The sequence below is a fragment of the Corapipo altera genome, unplaced genomic scaffold (assembly GCF_003945725.1).
Source record: "Corapipo altera isolate COAL_440 unplaced genomic scaffold, ASM394572v1 327, whole genome shotgun sequence".
NCBI classification, from domain to species: Eukaryota; Metazoa; Chordata; class Aves; order Passeriformes; family Pipridae; genus Corapipo; species Corapipo altera.
Genome location: NW_020885004.1, coordinates 284,349 through 299,370, shown reverse-complemented (window position 1 = coordinate 299,370; position 15,022 = coordinate 284,349). Strand labels below are relative to the sequence as shown.

General features: G+C 45.9%; 1 long non-coding RNA gene across 1 annotated transcript; it reads left to right on the top strand.

Moving 5' to 3' along the window:
* Positions 1–3,938: 3,938 nt before the first annotated feature.
* LOC113958772 lies at positions 3,939–6,540 on the top strand. Its single transcript, XR_003531612.1, has 3 exons — positions 3,939–4,885; positions 5,416–5,574; positions 6,397–6,540. It is a non-coding gene; the product is annotated as an uncharacterized LOC113958772 (long non-coding RNA).
* The last annotated feature ends 8,482 nt before the right edge of the window (positions 6,541–15,022 follow it).

The window sequence follows — 15,022 nt, the reverse complement described above, 5'->3', positions numbered from 1 at the left end:
AATGAGGCTCTTGGGGCCACCCTGAATTTTTAGTAGGGAGGCTGTTAATTTGCTTCGGACCTTTGGGAAACTTTTTGTAGAGCTCAGAACTGAGTCTCCCAAGTGATAATTCAGCACCATCCTCACCAGATGTCCCTTTTGCACAGGTCAGCTAGTTGCTGTGTGCCATGGAGCAACCACAGCCTATCTATACTTTAGCGTTCTTCCTGGCCAGGTAGGCACAGTGCACAGTTGCTTGGAAGTCACTCCACAGGGATATCCAGGATACCAGACAGGGAAGGTGCTTGAGCAGGAGCTGTAATAACTAAGACATGGCAGCAGCAGAGATTCATCTGTGTCCACCTGGGGAAGGACTTTTCACTCTGTGGGGAAAGGAGGCCCTATCTCTGTAGCTGCAGAGCAAGGAGAGCCCTGGGGAGCAGGCATGGTGCTAGAGTGCTCCTCCCTGCCTCCCCTTCCAGGCCAGGCTTTGTGGCAAGGGCTTTGCAGGTCCCACATTTGTCTGAACGTGGCACCACAGAAATTTTAGTGCAACTGTAACTGGAGGGTTTGTGACTGCTGTCACTGTAATTATCTGTCTGGTCAATAAAATGAAGGGTACTGAGTGCCGGCAGTTTGGGGGAATGAAGACTGACTTAATTACAGCAACCAAATCTCTCACATCTCTCCCGTCCACTGAAACACCAGCCGCCTTCATGTGCTGCCCTTTAACAGAGCTGCCTATCATGCATCTAAACAAACAAGTAGGGAAGACAGAGGGGAGATTGTTTGTCAGGGATGTGTCTTTGCGAGGGAGGAGCAGCAATATCTGCAGGAGGGACTGAGGTGAAACCCAACATCAAAGGCAAGAGGCTGTCAGCACATTTAACTTTACAGAAAGCCTTCTCCTAATAAAAAAGGAATGACCTCATTACTATGGACACTAAGAGTTCCCAGGGGAACACCAGGAGACTGCTGCCTGCACTTTTAATATTCACTTTACAAACAAATGAGAAACCTTGAAATAATTTCGGTGTTGTTCTTGGCAAGTTGTTACAATACTGTGTCCTTATAAAAATCATTTAAGAATTTATGTAGTGTGAGTCTACTTTTCATCTGCTGCTTTTTGTTGCTATCAACCTCCCTCCCTCTCACTGCTCCAGTCCTGTGGGAAAGACCAAGATGCCCGTGGAATGAGATGCTGGTCGCCCCAGCAGGTTCATAAGGAGGCACTGTTTAGCTTGGCTCTGACTGCTGAGAGAGAGGACCCATTTCTGGAGGAGATGTTTGAACACTCTATCTGGACCTGGGCCACAGAGAGCAAGCAAAGTCCTATCAGGAGGGTGAAGGGCAGGGGAAGCTTGGAGCTGGCCGCAGAACTGGGGTAGGTGTGCAGAGGGGAGAGTGGAGCCAGTGGAAGCTGGAAGGACCCTGACTGTGGCAGCCCAGGATGCAGCCTTGGTGTGGAAGTGGTGTGAGGATGCAGTTTGGGCTAGTTCAGAGCTCTTCTCCTCTCAGCTTCTCCTGGCAGGAGTCACCACAGGCAATAATGCCAGGAAAGCTAACGTGGAACAAATCTGTCTCTTCCAAGGCTCTGTGAAAGCATCAGGGAGACAGAGAAAATGCTGCTGCAAACTGAAAGAATACATACAAAGTGTGAGGCTGTTCAGTCAGCCAAATATCTCTGCAGATTACATGAACGGTTTCTTTTCATGGGCTAGGCTTTCTCCTCAAATTACCACAGTCTGAGTGACCAGAAATCTTCCCCAGTGTTCCCTTGGTCTTATATTTGCTGTGTGGCACCTGAGGGAGGTTTGCAGAAATGGTTTCATTGACTCTCAGTGGGGAAAAATACTTGGTACTGGAAATAAACCCTTACAGATGATACCTCAAGCTATTCAGTAGCAGTCCACAAATTCTCACCTGCACTTAGCTGGTGTGCAGCCTGGGGAGTACCCCTTCCTCTCCTGGCATCTGCCCATGTGTATGTGCAGTGTCAGGCACACCCCAACACACCCATGAAAACGTAAATATGCATACATATGTGTAATTTAACTCCCATGTGCCTATCCACAAACACACACCAAAGAGCTTGCTTCTGTGCCTCTCAGTATGTTCCTCCTGCTCATATAGGGCCATCCATCCCTTGTGCAGATTTGCTGCCAATTCTGACAGTCACATGCAACACAATTTTATGCCTTGGGTTCATCCTCTGTACAGCCAACCATGACACCAAACTGTGGGAAAAGCAGCTCATACTTGATTATCTGTTATTCACACTTTACCTGTTTCTCTAGATACTACTTAGCATCACTTCATCCCAGACTTAGTTTGTCTGAGCTTGGGTTTTTTTGACTACTGCTGCAACGCAAAAGGCAAGTAGCTGCTGTTCCTCTAGGCTCTCTAACAGAAGGATAAAGTACAAAAGATGAAAATGTAATGATGGTAAGTAGCTTGTGGGAATGACACCATTCACTGGTACTCTAGGTATCAAAGTACTCACTAACGAGCAATTTACAAAAGACACTGTTGAGTCATTTTGAAGGAAATCACTGAGTGCTGTGAGCAGGAGAGTGCAGACGGCTTCATGCAAGCGTGAGCTACTGCCCAGAAGCTGCCGACTGCAGTTGTGAGCTATGCGAGAACTGCAGGCAGCTCTTTCCACTTCCACACTCTCCTCTGTGGATGTCTGGGAGCAGATGTTCGTTCACCCTCTGCAGAATCCTACCAGTTGCCCACACCATGTGGGCAGAGCTAAGGCCACACAGAGGTCCAAGCAAACTGGCATCCCTGTCTTCTACATCCAGGAAATGGTGAGGTATCTTTCCTTGTGCCAGCTGAATATCTCTAATAGGCATGTGGATCTAGCATTTTATTTTCCTTATCTTCTTTCTTCCCAAATATGAGAGTGGTAATGGACAAAATCTGCTCTGACAGTTTTACATTGTCAATTTGTCATTGAAAACCTTGACTAAATGGTTCCTTTCAAGTGCAGAAAAGATGCTCTTTAAAGCATAGCAATAAGATCCAGCAAACTCTGTTCAATTGCTACTTCTTTGAAACCCAAATTTCACATAGAGTGGAGCTGGAAGTTCTATGTGCTTTGTAAAGATCTTAGATATCTATGTACCAAACACTACAGGAAGAGCCAGATATTAATATAGAAAGATGGGCCAGATTTCTCTTTGCTTGAATGATGTAAATAAGGTATTCTGGTTGAGTGTGAAGGGAGTTGTGCTGTGTCAGACTTCAGAGACAGTGATATGAATCACTGAAATGCTGTTTTGCAAAGGTCCTAGGCACATCTATGAAGTTGTACTTCACTGGGGTTTTCTCTTGACTTGTTTTGGCATGTTTGCTTATTCTTATTATCTGTTATGGCAAGTTTAATCTAAATACTAACAGAAATTTGAAGATGTTAATTAAGAAGGAAGATACAACAAAGCACAAGTGCTCATTTGTGCACACGCCCACATATTTGTAAATAATGCCACATGTGCTGGTGGTCATTTTGTCTTTGGTGGGACACATCATCACGGCTCAACCTGCAGGTTCACATTATTGCCAGCAAGTGAAAAGTAGGATGATGGTCTTCCAAAGACCATCCTCATCAGCTTCACTGAACTTCCAGATAGACTTTTACATCCACACCCTTATAGCACCTTCCAGTACCTAAAGGAGCCTACAGGAAAGCTGGAGACACACCTTTTACGAGAGTATGTAGTGATAAGACAAGGGGAAATGGCTTCATACTAAAAGATGACAGGTTTAGATTAGATATTAGGGAGAAATTCTTTACTATGAGGACGGTGAGACACTGGAACAGTTTGCTCAGAGAAATGATGGCAGTCTCATCCCTGGAATTGTTCAAGACCAAGTTGGATGGGACTTTGAACAACCTGGTCTAGTGCGAGGTGTCTGTGCCCATGGCAGGGGGGTTGGAACTAGATGATCTTTAAGTTCCCTTCCAACCCAAACCATCCTATGATTCTGTGATCTAACCTTGAGCAAAGATACAGCTAGGCAGTGAATTAAAAACTAGCCAGGTGTGAGTCCAGAAAGTGCAAGTGCAAGTGGTCATACAGAAGTCCAAATGCTGGACCGTAAGGAAGGTTGTAACTAGTGGTTCAAAGAGAACCATTAGGAAATCTGGGGTCACTCTCTGGCTCTGACAGACTTCCTTTATGTCCTTGCCTCATTCACTTAATTTAGCTATTCTCCAGCTAAGGCAAGGAGACAATAGTACCTCCTTAATGGTCTTATGAAGGTCTCTTGAGACTGTGGAGAGAGAGAACTTGACTCCCTCTGTGTTTATATACTCCTGAGCAAAAGGGATTCCAGATTATAAATGCCTGGGTCTGCTACTGCTCCCCAAAGTAATTGTATCAAATATATGGACCAACAATAAAACTTCATAATGTTTTCCCATTTGGGCTTAAAGGATGTATTTCATTCGACAGCCTGGAATGTAAAATGTGGCTATAGTTTTGAGCTCTCGTTTCTTGTTTTGGTTTGTTTTGTTTGAGGTTTTTTCTATTTTTGGTCAATGAAGTAAAATTCAAAGTGCTTACCCCCTTTTTGTTTTAAATCAAGAGGGTATCTCTTTAAGAAACAATTAACAGCTCATTCAAATTTTCTTCTGTATCATTTTTGGGTCTTTCTTCTTCTAACCAAATGGTTGCAGTTCAGTCACACACCTGGCAGAAGTTCTTTAGCCCTGTCAGCTGCAATTTTCCAGAGAAACCTCTTTGCTGGATAATTTCTCATGAGGCTGGAGGAGAGGACAGGTTTGTGTAGCTGTCTGCATTGGAGGGTAATATTGCCCTCTTCCTGTGATCGTCTGTTGACTTTTGGAGTGTGGGACACTGAACAACCGAGCAAAGAGATATCACCTGTGAGCAAGAAGGTGAGAGCAAGTACTCTTGGTGAGATGATGTTATTCTCTGGACAATTCTTCTGCCTTTCTAGGCAGGACAGTGTGGCCTCTTTAACCTCATCACTGGATTAGTGCTCCAAAATTACAGTAGTGTAATCGTCCCACCTGAATTAAGCAAGTAACTCCTGGCTTCTGACTCCACAATCCAGCCTTGGGCATCCCCTCTTAGCCTGATGCCTGCATCCCCCTCTTCCTCCCTCTCCCTTGAAGCCCCCTGCTTGTGGGTTCCTTGATATTTTCCAGTCCTTCCCTAATGAGCACTGCAGAATTACAGCTAATTAAGGATGTAAATGATGCTGGAGAGGGAGAGAGAGGGAGAGGATGGGAAAGGGCGGGGGGGAGGGCAGCTACTTGCTGTGTGCAACTCTGCAGTAAAGTGTCTCCTACCTCAGCAGAAAAGTTATCACGGGAGACAATGTCAACTTTATGGAGGTGGGGAGGGCCCTTTGCGTGGCTTCATCCCTGCCTGCAATAACTACCGCCTCTCTTTTATGTGTCAGCACTGCAGATGCTGATGTCCTCCCTCCCAAATGCTGCTTTGTCAGCTGGTGCTGTCATCGAGCCCTGGCCTCCTTCTCTGGAACTTGCCACCACCCTCATCCATGTGTCGCCTGGGGGGTGAAGGGCTCAGAAGACCTCAAAACCTTCCTGTTCTCTGGGTGAGCAACCTGTTGTGTCCCTCTTGCTTGCAAAGGGATTTTGGGTGAGGTCCACCTCCAGATTTAGAAAGGACACCGTTGTTCAGGAGGGGAGTGGATTTTGGCCACTTCTCCTAGGCACTGGAGCACCTGCCTCTCTGGGCTGCCACCTGCTAGTGCTGCTCCTCAGCCAGTGCTCCCCAGGGCAGGATTAGGGCTAAGTCCCTTATCTCTGCAGTGGTGGCCCGTGACTGGGACAACATGTCTTGCGGGGTGACACACGCTGGTGGCCGGAGCTGACAGCTCGGGCCACACGACCCTGAGATACATGATTGTTCACACATGTGAGCTGATCTGGTTTGCTTTAGGAAATGCTCCTGAAGGGAACAGTGGGGGTACTGGAGAAAAGCAGGGTTCATCCAGCAAGGGGTTGCAAGCCCTCCACCCCATCAGCAGCCTTGGCTGGCAGCTCCTGCCCCTGCCAGGGAGCCAAGAGTCAGCTGTCTGGCAGCCCTGCATTGGGTAGAGATGGTTCTGCTGGCTCTGAACAGCTGTTTGAACCCATTCCAGTCTCTCTGGGTCCTCCTGAGTACGTTTCCAAGCACTCTGGGTCCCTGTTGGCATATTTCTCTGCACATTGCCCAGATCAATGAATTGCGAAGGAAGACTTGCCCCAGCCCCGCAGCCAGTCCGTCTGTCTGTCCCCTGCCTGGCTGAAGCAGGAATGCCCACCCCGGGTCAAGGGGAGATGGCATTGGGTGGCAGCAACGGCGGCGGTGGGTTTTGTTGTTGTTTCCCCAGAGCGCTGTGCAATATATTCTGATTTTTTTTCTTGTCATTAAGCCAGTGCCTCGGAGATGATGATGTAGTCCCTATGTGGGCCGCAGAAAGCACTTCGAGCCGTGCTGGAGTCGTGCTGGGTGGCTCTGATAGCAGAGCTAATGGGAGCGAATGGGATGCAACGAACTGTTCTAATGACACCAGCCAGGGAAGAGACAACAGTAAGAATAAATAAATGTTAACTATTTTCCTCTTCCAGACATTTGCATCTATTGCCATTAAGTTCATTTAAATAAGAGAGAGAGTGAGAGAGAAGGGGAAACTTACTACTACTCTTAATAACAAGTGTCTAAAAATAAATTAGGATGCTGGGATGCACTTAAGGCATTTTAAAAATAAGTCTGATTTCTTCCCCCTTTCCTCTTTTTTTTCCAAGTTGGAGGGTTTTAATTTGGGCCAAGTAATTTTGGTGCAAACGCTTGGGCGCCTTTCGTTGGGAAATTGGGAGGAATGCAAACAAGATTTCACTTCATTAAACAGGGGCAAACAGTAGAGAAATTGCACTTACTTATGGAAATGACTTTTAAACATGAACAGCATTTACTTGCATTGCCTTGTGCTGATTTTTTTTTTTTTAAAAGATTATACATGTGAATAATTCACTGCGGGCCAATTAGATGATGATTTCATTTTTAACCTCTCTTCCTTGCCATCTTGCTGGCTGTCCCTTTCATTGCAATTTCCACTCTCTTCCTTCCTTTCAATAAATTAATAAAGATCAAATAATCCCTCTCCCTGTGGTGCCAAGAGCTAGCTTCTTTGAAAGGGTGTAAGGTGAGAAATCAGAGGATCACTGTCTCTGCTAAGCTGCCCTGTGATGCAGCAGAAATAACTCCATGGGATTTCTAGAAGCAGAACTGTACCCATGTGTTCAGGAATAAGGAATGGGAGGAATGAAAAATGGACAGGAATGAAAGGTGGAGACAGACAAAAAAGATCTCCATGCTGTCTGCATGCAGAATGAGGTGTTGGAGAGAGGCTGAGCAAGCAGGATTTACCCTCCGTGAGGCTCCATTGATGCTGACAGGATCACACCAGCGTGAGTTTACTGTGGCCAGGCTAAAAGCAGCAATCAGATGGGTGACTCCATGGCATTACTGGGGATAGAATGATGCCCTGAAACTCTTTGTCATCTCTGGGCCCAGATGCAGGCCAAAAAGATGTGAGGCCACTGTTTGAACCACGGAAGAATGGCCTGGGATGGGAGAAGAAGCCAGAGGAAGATAATTTTGACTTTTGCCGGGGCCTGTGGCAAGTGGACCTTACAGCAAGTGGATAGAGAGAGAGTTCTCCATGGGGCCTCAGTGTTTTTCCCCATCTAACAGATGTTAGAGATTCATGCTGTTATTAATGCGTGTGTCAGGGCTTTTCCAAGCTTCCTGAGGAAAGCAGTCTGTGGGATTTCATGACAGCAGGATCTGCCAAAACTTTCAGAGTGCTGGGAAGGAGTTCCAGAAGAGACTGGCTCCCTCTGGTCTCAACTTTGCTGCTTCTGCATTTCATCAGATGCCTGCCAGCTTAAAAGCAGCATTGGGAGACTCTGTCCATGCAGACCCCAGTCATGCTTGTAGAAAGGCAATACCTGTCCTTAAAACAGTTTTTTTTTCCCAAATATTTAACTCCTGGAGCTCTTTATAGTAATTAAAGTATGTAATACAGAGCCTTAAAGCCTCTAAAAACATAATAAAAATATATGTAATTAATTAATTGTAAAAAATCAGCCATTCTACCTGTTTCATTTCTTACTTGACTTTTACCTGTGTTTCTTATCTAGCTCTTAGGTCTCATTCCTGCATATGACCCGCTCTACATCAAATGTGACTGCTGTCTTCCTTTCATCTGCCCCAAAATGAAGGAGAAACTTTGGTACCTTCCCAGTGAAACTTCCAGTCCCCTGTCACTGCCATGACAAGGGTAAATTGGAATATCTTCTCTCCCTGCATCACCCACAGCACACCTCTTTTCTTAGCTAAACAAGAGGCTTTTCCCTGGTGGCAGTGGAGTCACACTGCAGAAGAGTCACTGCTCTGTGGGGTGAGTGTCAGTCCTGTGCCAGTCCTGTGGGGTGAGTGTCTGTCCTGTCTTCTCCTCCTCACAGGTGGGAAAACAGAGGCATGCAGCAGGTGGGACACCTTTTTGCTCCTCTATACCCTGGCCAAGCGTAGTCAGCAGTGGGAGAGCTGGGACCCTGGTCAGAAGCAGGACTGTCCATAATTTAATTTCTTGTTCGGCTCTCATTTAAAAGTTTATGTTAATGAAAAAGATCTTCCTGAGCAGCTCCCCTCCACATGACTGGTAGATGTCACAGCACCATGTCACCACTTTCTTTACCCCTGTCTCTGCTGTCTCTGAAGCCTTCACCATCTTCCTCCAGGAACTCCTTTCTTGCACTGTCCCAGCCTCATCCCTCCAAACTGCTTCCCAGGATGTTTCGTTGTCATTTTGTCAGTGTTTGCTTTCTCAACAGATCAGATTCCCAACCTTTCTGTGCTTCAGTGTTTTTATGGCTCTTCACTGGTTACAGTTTTAGGGGGGAGGAGGTGGCTGCAAGCAATGACCTGTGATTTCCAGGGAAGGAGAGAGCAAGGAAACTTCAAGCAGCATGGCCTCCTGCTGGGAGCAGTCCCTTTTAGAGCCCTTGTGTCAATTATGGCTTTCAGAGACACTTCCCCACTCTATTTGTTTACCCTGGGGAAGCTCAGCATGCCTGTTCAGGGCTGAAGGCATGCAAATTCACTCTCAAGGCAATGGCACAAAGGTCTTTCAGTCTAGGCTTGAGAACTTTGCATTGCCTATTTCTGATTCAACCTACAACACCAGGACCTAAGCTCCACGAAATAGGTTCTCCTTTCCCTAGTGAAAAGGCTTTCACTTTCAGGCTCCTCTGCAATTCTGCTGTACTTGGTATCCTCCAGCTGAGGCTGGAGTTGAGGAACACAGAGACAGCCGTGAACCCATGTTAACAACAGTCAGTGATGCCTTAGCTCTGCGCCTGATGCTGCTGACTGTAGTGTTGGGTACAGGACATTTTCTAGCCACACAGGGCTGTTCCTGACAGCTATTCCAAACAAATTCCAGCATAGACTCTTATATCCTGGAGTATCCCCACTTGGAATTATTAGGAGACATCTTCCTGAGAAGTTTTGTGGAGAGATAAGCTCAGAAACAAGAGCTATGAAACAGCATGTTGTGTGCTGAGCTCTCTCTGCAGGAGAGGTGTTTCCATCTGCTACACAACTCTTGAATTCAAGAATAGGACCCTACGGGCTGTTTGGTACCTCTGTTGACCTCAGCAGGCTTACCACCAGGGACAAATTTAGCTCTATGCAGTCATTTAACCTGCTTCCCCTGAGGTACCTGTGAGACCAAGAGCTGTGTGAGGTGGACACCCTCAGCAGTGGCACTTCAGCTGCAGCACTTCGCAATAGGCACTCTCTTGATGATTTGCTTGTGCAGCACCTGGAACTGGGGCACAGTAGTGGGTCCTGACCATGCCCATGTCCACAAGAGCCATGGGGATCATCTACAGGCAAGGCAAGGCAAGCCAAAGCAAGGCAAGTTCTCTGTTCTCTGTGCAGTCAAGAAGTCTTGGGCTAAGGAGGGCTTCAGAGGTTATTGGTGTATCTGACACTGAAATGAGCTTTGTTTTTTTCTTCAGCCTCCTAATGACAAACACTGTCTCTGGTCACTGAATTAACAACCTCAGGTAGAGGTGAGGAAGCGTCAGGCATTGTTATTGACATTCCTGCTGGCACCTTCCCTTCAGACACTGCATCCCTGGGGGCTGGAGAGTGAAGGGCTGGGCTCCCTGGACAAGGGTCAGAGAAGATGCTAGACTGAGGCCTCTCAGAAAGATTTCTACCTACAGCTGCATTTTTTAAGAAGAAACCCTTGTTTCCCATATTGGCTCTACAGAGAAGTAGCAGCAGTGGTGGAGTGCTGATGACATTGGAGAGCTGCTAGTCATGCTGCCAAATACCATCAGGTCTTGGAAGGTAACTTGGCAGCATCCCCTGGGTGACTTATATGTTTCTTTTCTAAGCCCAGCAGGTGTAAGCCTTGAAGTGGGGTAAGCACATCCATTTCACCTCATTATTGGTGGAAGTCGTATGATTAAAATCTGGCTGAAACATGACATTTTCTGCACTGAACTCCAAATGACGTTCAGTTTGGGCAGAACAGGGACAGTTTCCTCTCACCAAAATTTGTATGAGGGTGTATTTTTGATAACAAATGAAAAATCCTACCATTAAACAGAAAAGCCCCTTTTATTTAGCTTTAAAAAGAATTTGAACTATTGATAGGTAATTAAAAATTAATCTGGACATCTTTTCTGATTTATTGTGTTTAAAATATAAATGCAGAGTATGTTTCTAGAAATTATCTTCCACTGGAGAAAAACTGAAGTCTTACAGGGCTATGTAATAAAGCAGAAATACTTAGAGCAAAGAGGAAAAAAAACCACAATGTTTCTGAAAGAGTTTTAGAAGGAAACATGGAAAGCATAAATTGGTAAATGTAGAAATTCTCTCCTGCCTTTCAATTCTCAAAATCTAGAGGAGGGAGACTTTGGATATCAGCGACTCTTTGCTTTATAGAAATGATAAAGCCACACTGGTACTGTGCCCTCATAATGTGTATCAATTCATATTAGAGAAGCATACAGACTTTAAAAAATGCATTTTGTCTTCTCTTTCTTCTGCTCCTTCCCAAAGACAGATCAATTTCTTTGTCTACTTTGCACAAGTGTGAGGACACCAAGACACGGAGATGGGAGTGGTCTTCCCCAAGGTCACACTGCAAACAAATTGTCATGGCAAGAGACTCATCAGTTGCTGTGAGGAACAGCAGAGGAAAATGTGGTCCAGCCTCATATGTTCCACTACCATTATGGCACTGTGTTTCAGATCCACTCTGTGAGTATCAAATTGTCTTGCCATCTCTGACAAGCAGACAAAACAGAGAAAGAGGCTGGTCCAAAATGACTTCTGCTGCTTGCAAAGGGAGAATCTTGGGGTGTCACTGGCTGGAGATACCCCAGATATCTGAGAAGATTTGTGCCACAAATTGTGGCACATGCATCATATGACTGGTTTTTTTCCTGATCTTGGGGTCATGTGCAAGGAAATAAGTAAATGGTAGGAAAGCCAATGGGAAAAGAATAGTTATTCTTCTGGGGCCCTGGTGGAAGGAATAAGAATGTGGGGGTACCTGGGAAGGCCAGGGAGCAAAAATCCTGAAATACCTTTTAACCCATTTGTTCTGCATTTTCCACTCTGTAGATCCTGCTCCCCTCTTCCCTCCCCCTCCCCCAGCTTGACTAGTAATTCAGGAAGAAGAGGCCAAGGAGAGTAATATCATGCTGGAGATAGGACTGGAAGGGCAGTAATTTAGAATCAGAGGCTTATAGTATTATTGCCTGCAAAGCCATTCATGGGAAATGATTCCAACCATCCCCATTCCGCTACCCCCCTCCCCATCCCGCTCTCCTTGCTCTGCAATAACAATAACAGAAATGCCTTCAGGAGGCTTTTCTACTCAAAATGCAGGCAAAGGAGTGCTTTTCTTCACCACCCCTCTTCTTTCCCTTCTCCCTGCACTCAGTTGTCCCCCCTGCTTCCAAGCTTAACCGCTGCTCCCTCCCTTCTCCCTCCCCCCCCACAGGATAAAAAAATAAAAATAATAATAGGGGTAATAAGAGAGGAGGTAATGGAACGTTCTCCAACTGGGCACATGTCAGAAGCCATTATATGTGGTGCAGATTTGCATAATTCAAGAAGCATCAAATTAAATTTGCATAATTCCTTTGATTACACTTGTTATTAAATGTAAGTGACATTGATTTACAAAATGGCCCAATATAAGGTTAATAGCAAATGTCACCTTCCAGCAGGGTGAATAGGGTGCGTGTGTGGTGGTGGTGGTGATGGAGGAGGGGGAGAGTGGGGGCCTGGGGAGGAAGGCAAGCAGACAATTGATTTCTGCTCCTCTCTCTTCCTTAAAGGGCTCAGGTCTCCTTTGCAGAGGAGCCCTCCGCTCTCCAAGGGCTGCACTTGGCTTTCACGTGCATGCAGTGTCATTAGGTGGGCCTGCCAAGTGGCATCGGTGCCATGACTCTGCCACCTCCTCCTCTGCGCTGAGGCATGGTGTGGCCACCGAGCCAGCTCCTGATGGGAGCCAGGCAGGGTGGAAGGAGCAGAGAAAGCCAAAAAGTCTCTCTCTCAGGCCCAGGCATGCTTGGTGGGCAGGAAGAGTGGCTTGGAAGGCATCTTTGTAGGAAGTTCCCATTGAGGCAAGTTTTTTAAAATTATAAGTGAGCTGGACCCGGCCTGTCGCCAGCTGGCAGGACACCCTGTACATCTGCTGGGAAAGCACTGTGAGGGAGTGAGAGTGATGCGAGGAGCAGGGCCTGAAATGCCAGCTCTGATGGCAGAGATTACATGGTAAAAACACATCTGTGATTACGGCAAGACCTGTAAGTTAAATATAGCCCTGCAGCCAAAGATGAAAGACTCTGTGCAGTACATACAGAGCTAATGGTGATACAGGCCCATCACCATTGTCCCTTTCCTTAGCCTGGTATGACAGGACATGGCATCAAACACTACTAGGGTACCCTGGGGGCTGTATGACAGGACATGGCATCAAACACTACTAGGGTACCCTGGGGGTTTTATGCATTTTGCTAACATGAACTTCAGACCATCTCAAACACTTGCCTTGTGAGTAGACTCCATCTCTGAATATCTTTTTGCCTCTCTTCATTCTGTATTTTTGTCCAGACAGGGCATGTGATTTCATGCAGGGAAACTGGTAAAGTTATGTGAGCACCTGAAGACTGTAGTGATAAAGTAGTAAGTGTACCAGAACTGTGTGAAAAGCAGACTTCTAGTCACAGGCAGTTCCAAAGACATGCATACCTGGCCATAACCTGGTTTTGGTTCTGCTGAAACGTCTTTGCAAATCTAGAGGCTGGCTGAGGGGGAAACAGGGACCAACAGCATCCCTTTTGATTAATTTAAATGTCTTGTTCAAGGTGAAAAAGGATGTTTCTTTTGGTGTCTGAGCTCTGTAAACATTGTCTAATAGCATCTGGACAAATTAGAAATAAATGTCACTCTGTACCAATGATCAGAAGGGTTTTTTGGAATGTGTCAAAAGAAAAGGCACCCAGTTTTCTGGAATATTTTTTTCAAGTTGTTTTTTTTTTTTTTGAACAACACCAGCTGCTATAAATGCTATGAATTCACAGGATACCCCAGCCAGCTCAGATGTGAAGTTCTCCTAAGAAAAAGTGTCCCAAGGAAAAATATCTCTCAGTTGATGTCCATGTCTCCATGAAAGAGGTAAAGACTAGCAGCAGGTGAGGAAAATGCTTGATCCCAGGCCCACTAACACCAACAGGATTGTCCATCTGCAAGGGGAGCCATGATGATAAAGCTTACATTAGTGGGAGAGGCTTTGGAGTACCTACTGAGTCTGCTGCTATTAGAGCATTGGCAGCCACAGAGGAGCATTGTTCATATGCAGTAAAATGGTAACAATGACAAGATATTACAGCACATGGACTGCACAGGAATCCCACACTTAGAATGGCAGGTGTGGGGGATATTATGCATGATCTGGTATATATACTGATGATAGGTGGTGTTTACAGCAGGAAGGATACAGTGATTGGTTTATAATTCCAGGTAGAGGTTTTTCAACCATTTGCAGCTGATTTTTGTATTCTTCTCATCAGCTCTCTAAAACTCTAGAAGTCCATGCTTAAGATAAAATCAGTGAACCCACTTTTCAGATCCCAACATAATCATGTGAAGCCAGGTCTAATAATCTAGATGTTCATCTACTGAACAAGAGATGTGAAATGTATTTTACAGGCCTTTGGGCAATCTAAAAGGAAGCTACCGTATGCACTCTTCTAATGCCCTACACATTGTCCCACATCCATCAAGGAGCATTGCCTTGGTACATCCCAAGCATCCAATGCTTGCTCCACAGCAGAATATATTTATGACCCTCCTGAACCCAGATTCTCAAAGGTACCCAGTGATTTGGGGTGCCCATCTTCAGGCAGTTGAAGAAAATATCTTTTTGAGATTAAGCACATTTGTGTGGCTAATGGCTCAGGCCTGGGCCCATTTCTGTTGTGAGAAAGACAGAAGATGAAGTGTGTAGATTTGGTGAATGGACACAGAAGGGTGGATGGAATATGCAGGTCCATTGTGCACACCCTGGATTCTCTGGGAGCATGAAGGAGGTGTCTGTGTGATGCCAAGGGATTGCTCTTTACTTTGAATATTTGTGTCTGTTGAGCAGGTGTTGTGTTTCCCTCTAGAAAGCAGCATTCCCACATGGCCTGTTGACAGGCCCCTTAATGCAGAAGATGCAGGTTGTATTCCCAGCCCTGTCAATCCAATGCTCTCTACTGCATCCTTCCCACACCCAGGAGCATCTTGGCTGGTTAGCCTGCAAACTCTTTGGACACCTCAGCTTCAGATCCCTCTGTGTGCTCTCACAGAGTGCTTGGCACAGTGGTTCCCAAGTATGTGACTCTTGCCTTCCCTGTGGGGCTGGTATGGTTGTTTAAGCAGGTCCTGACCCAGACCCTGAGGCTACAGGGGTGTTG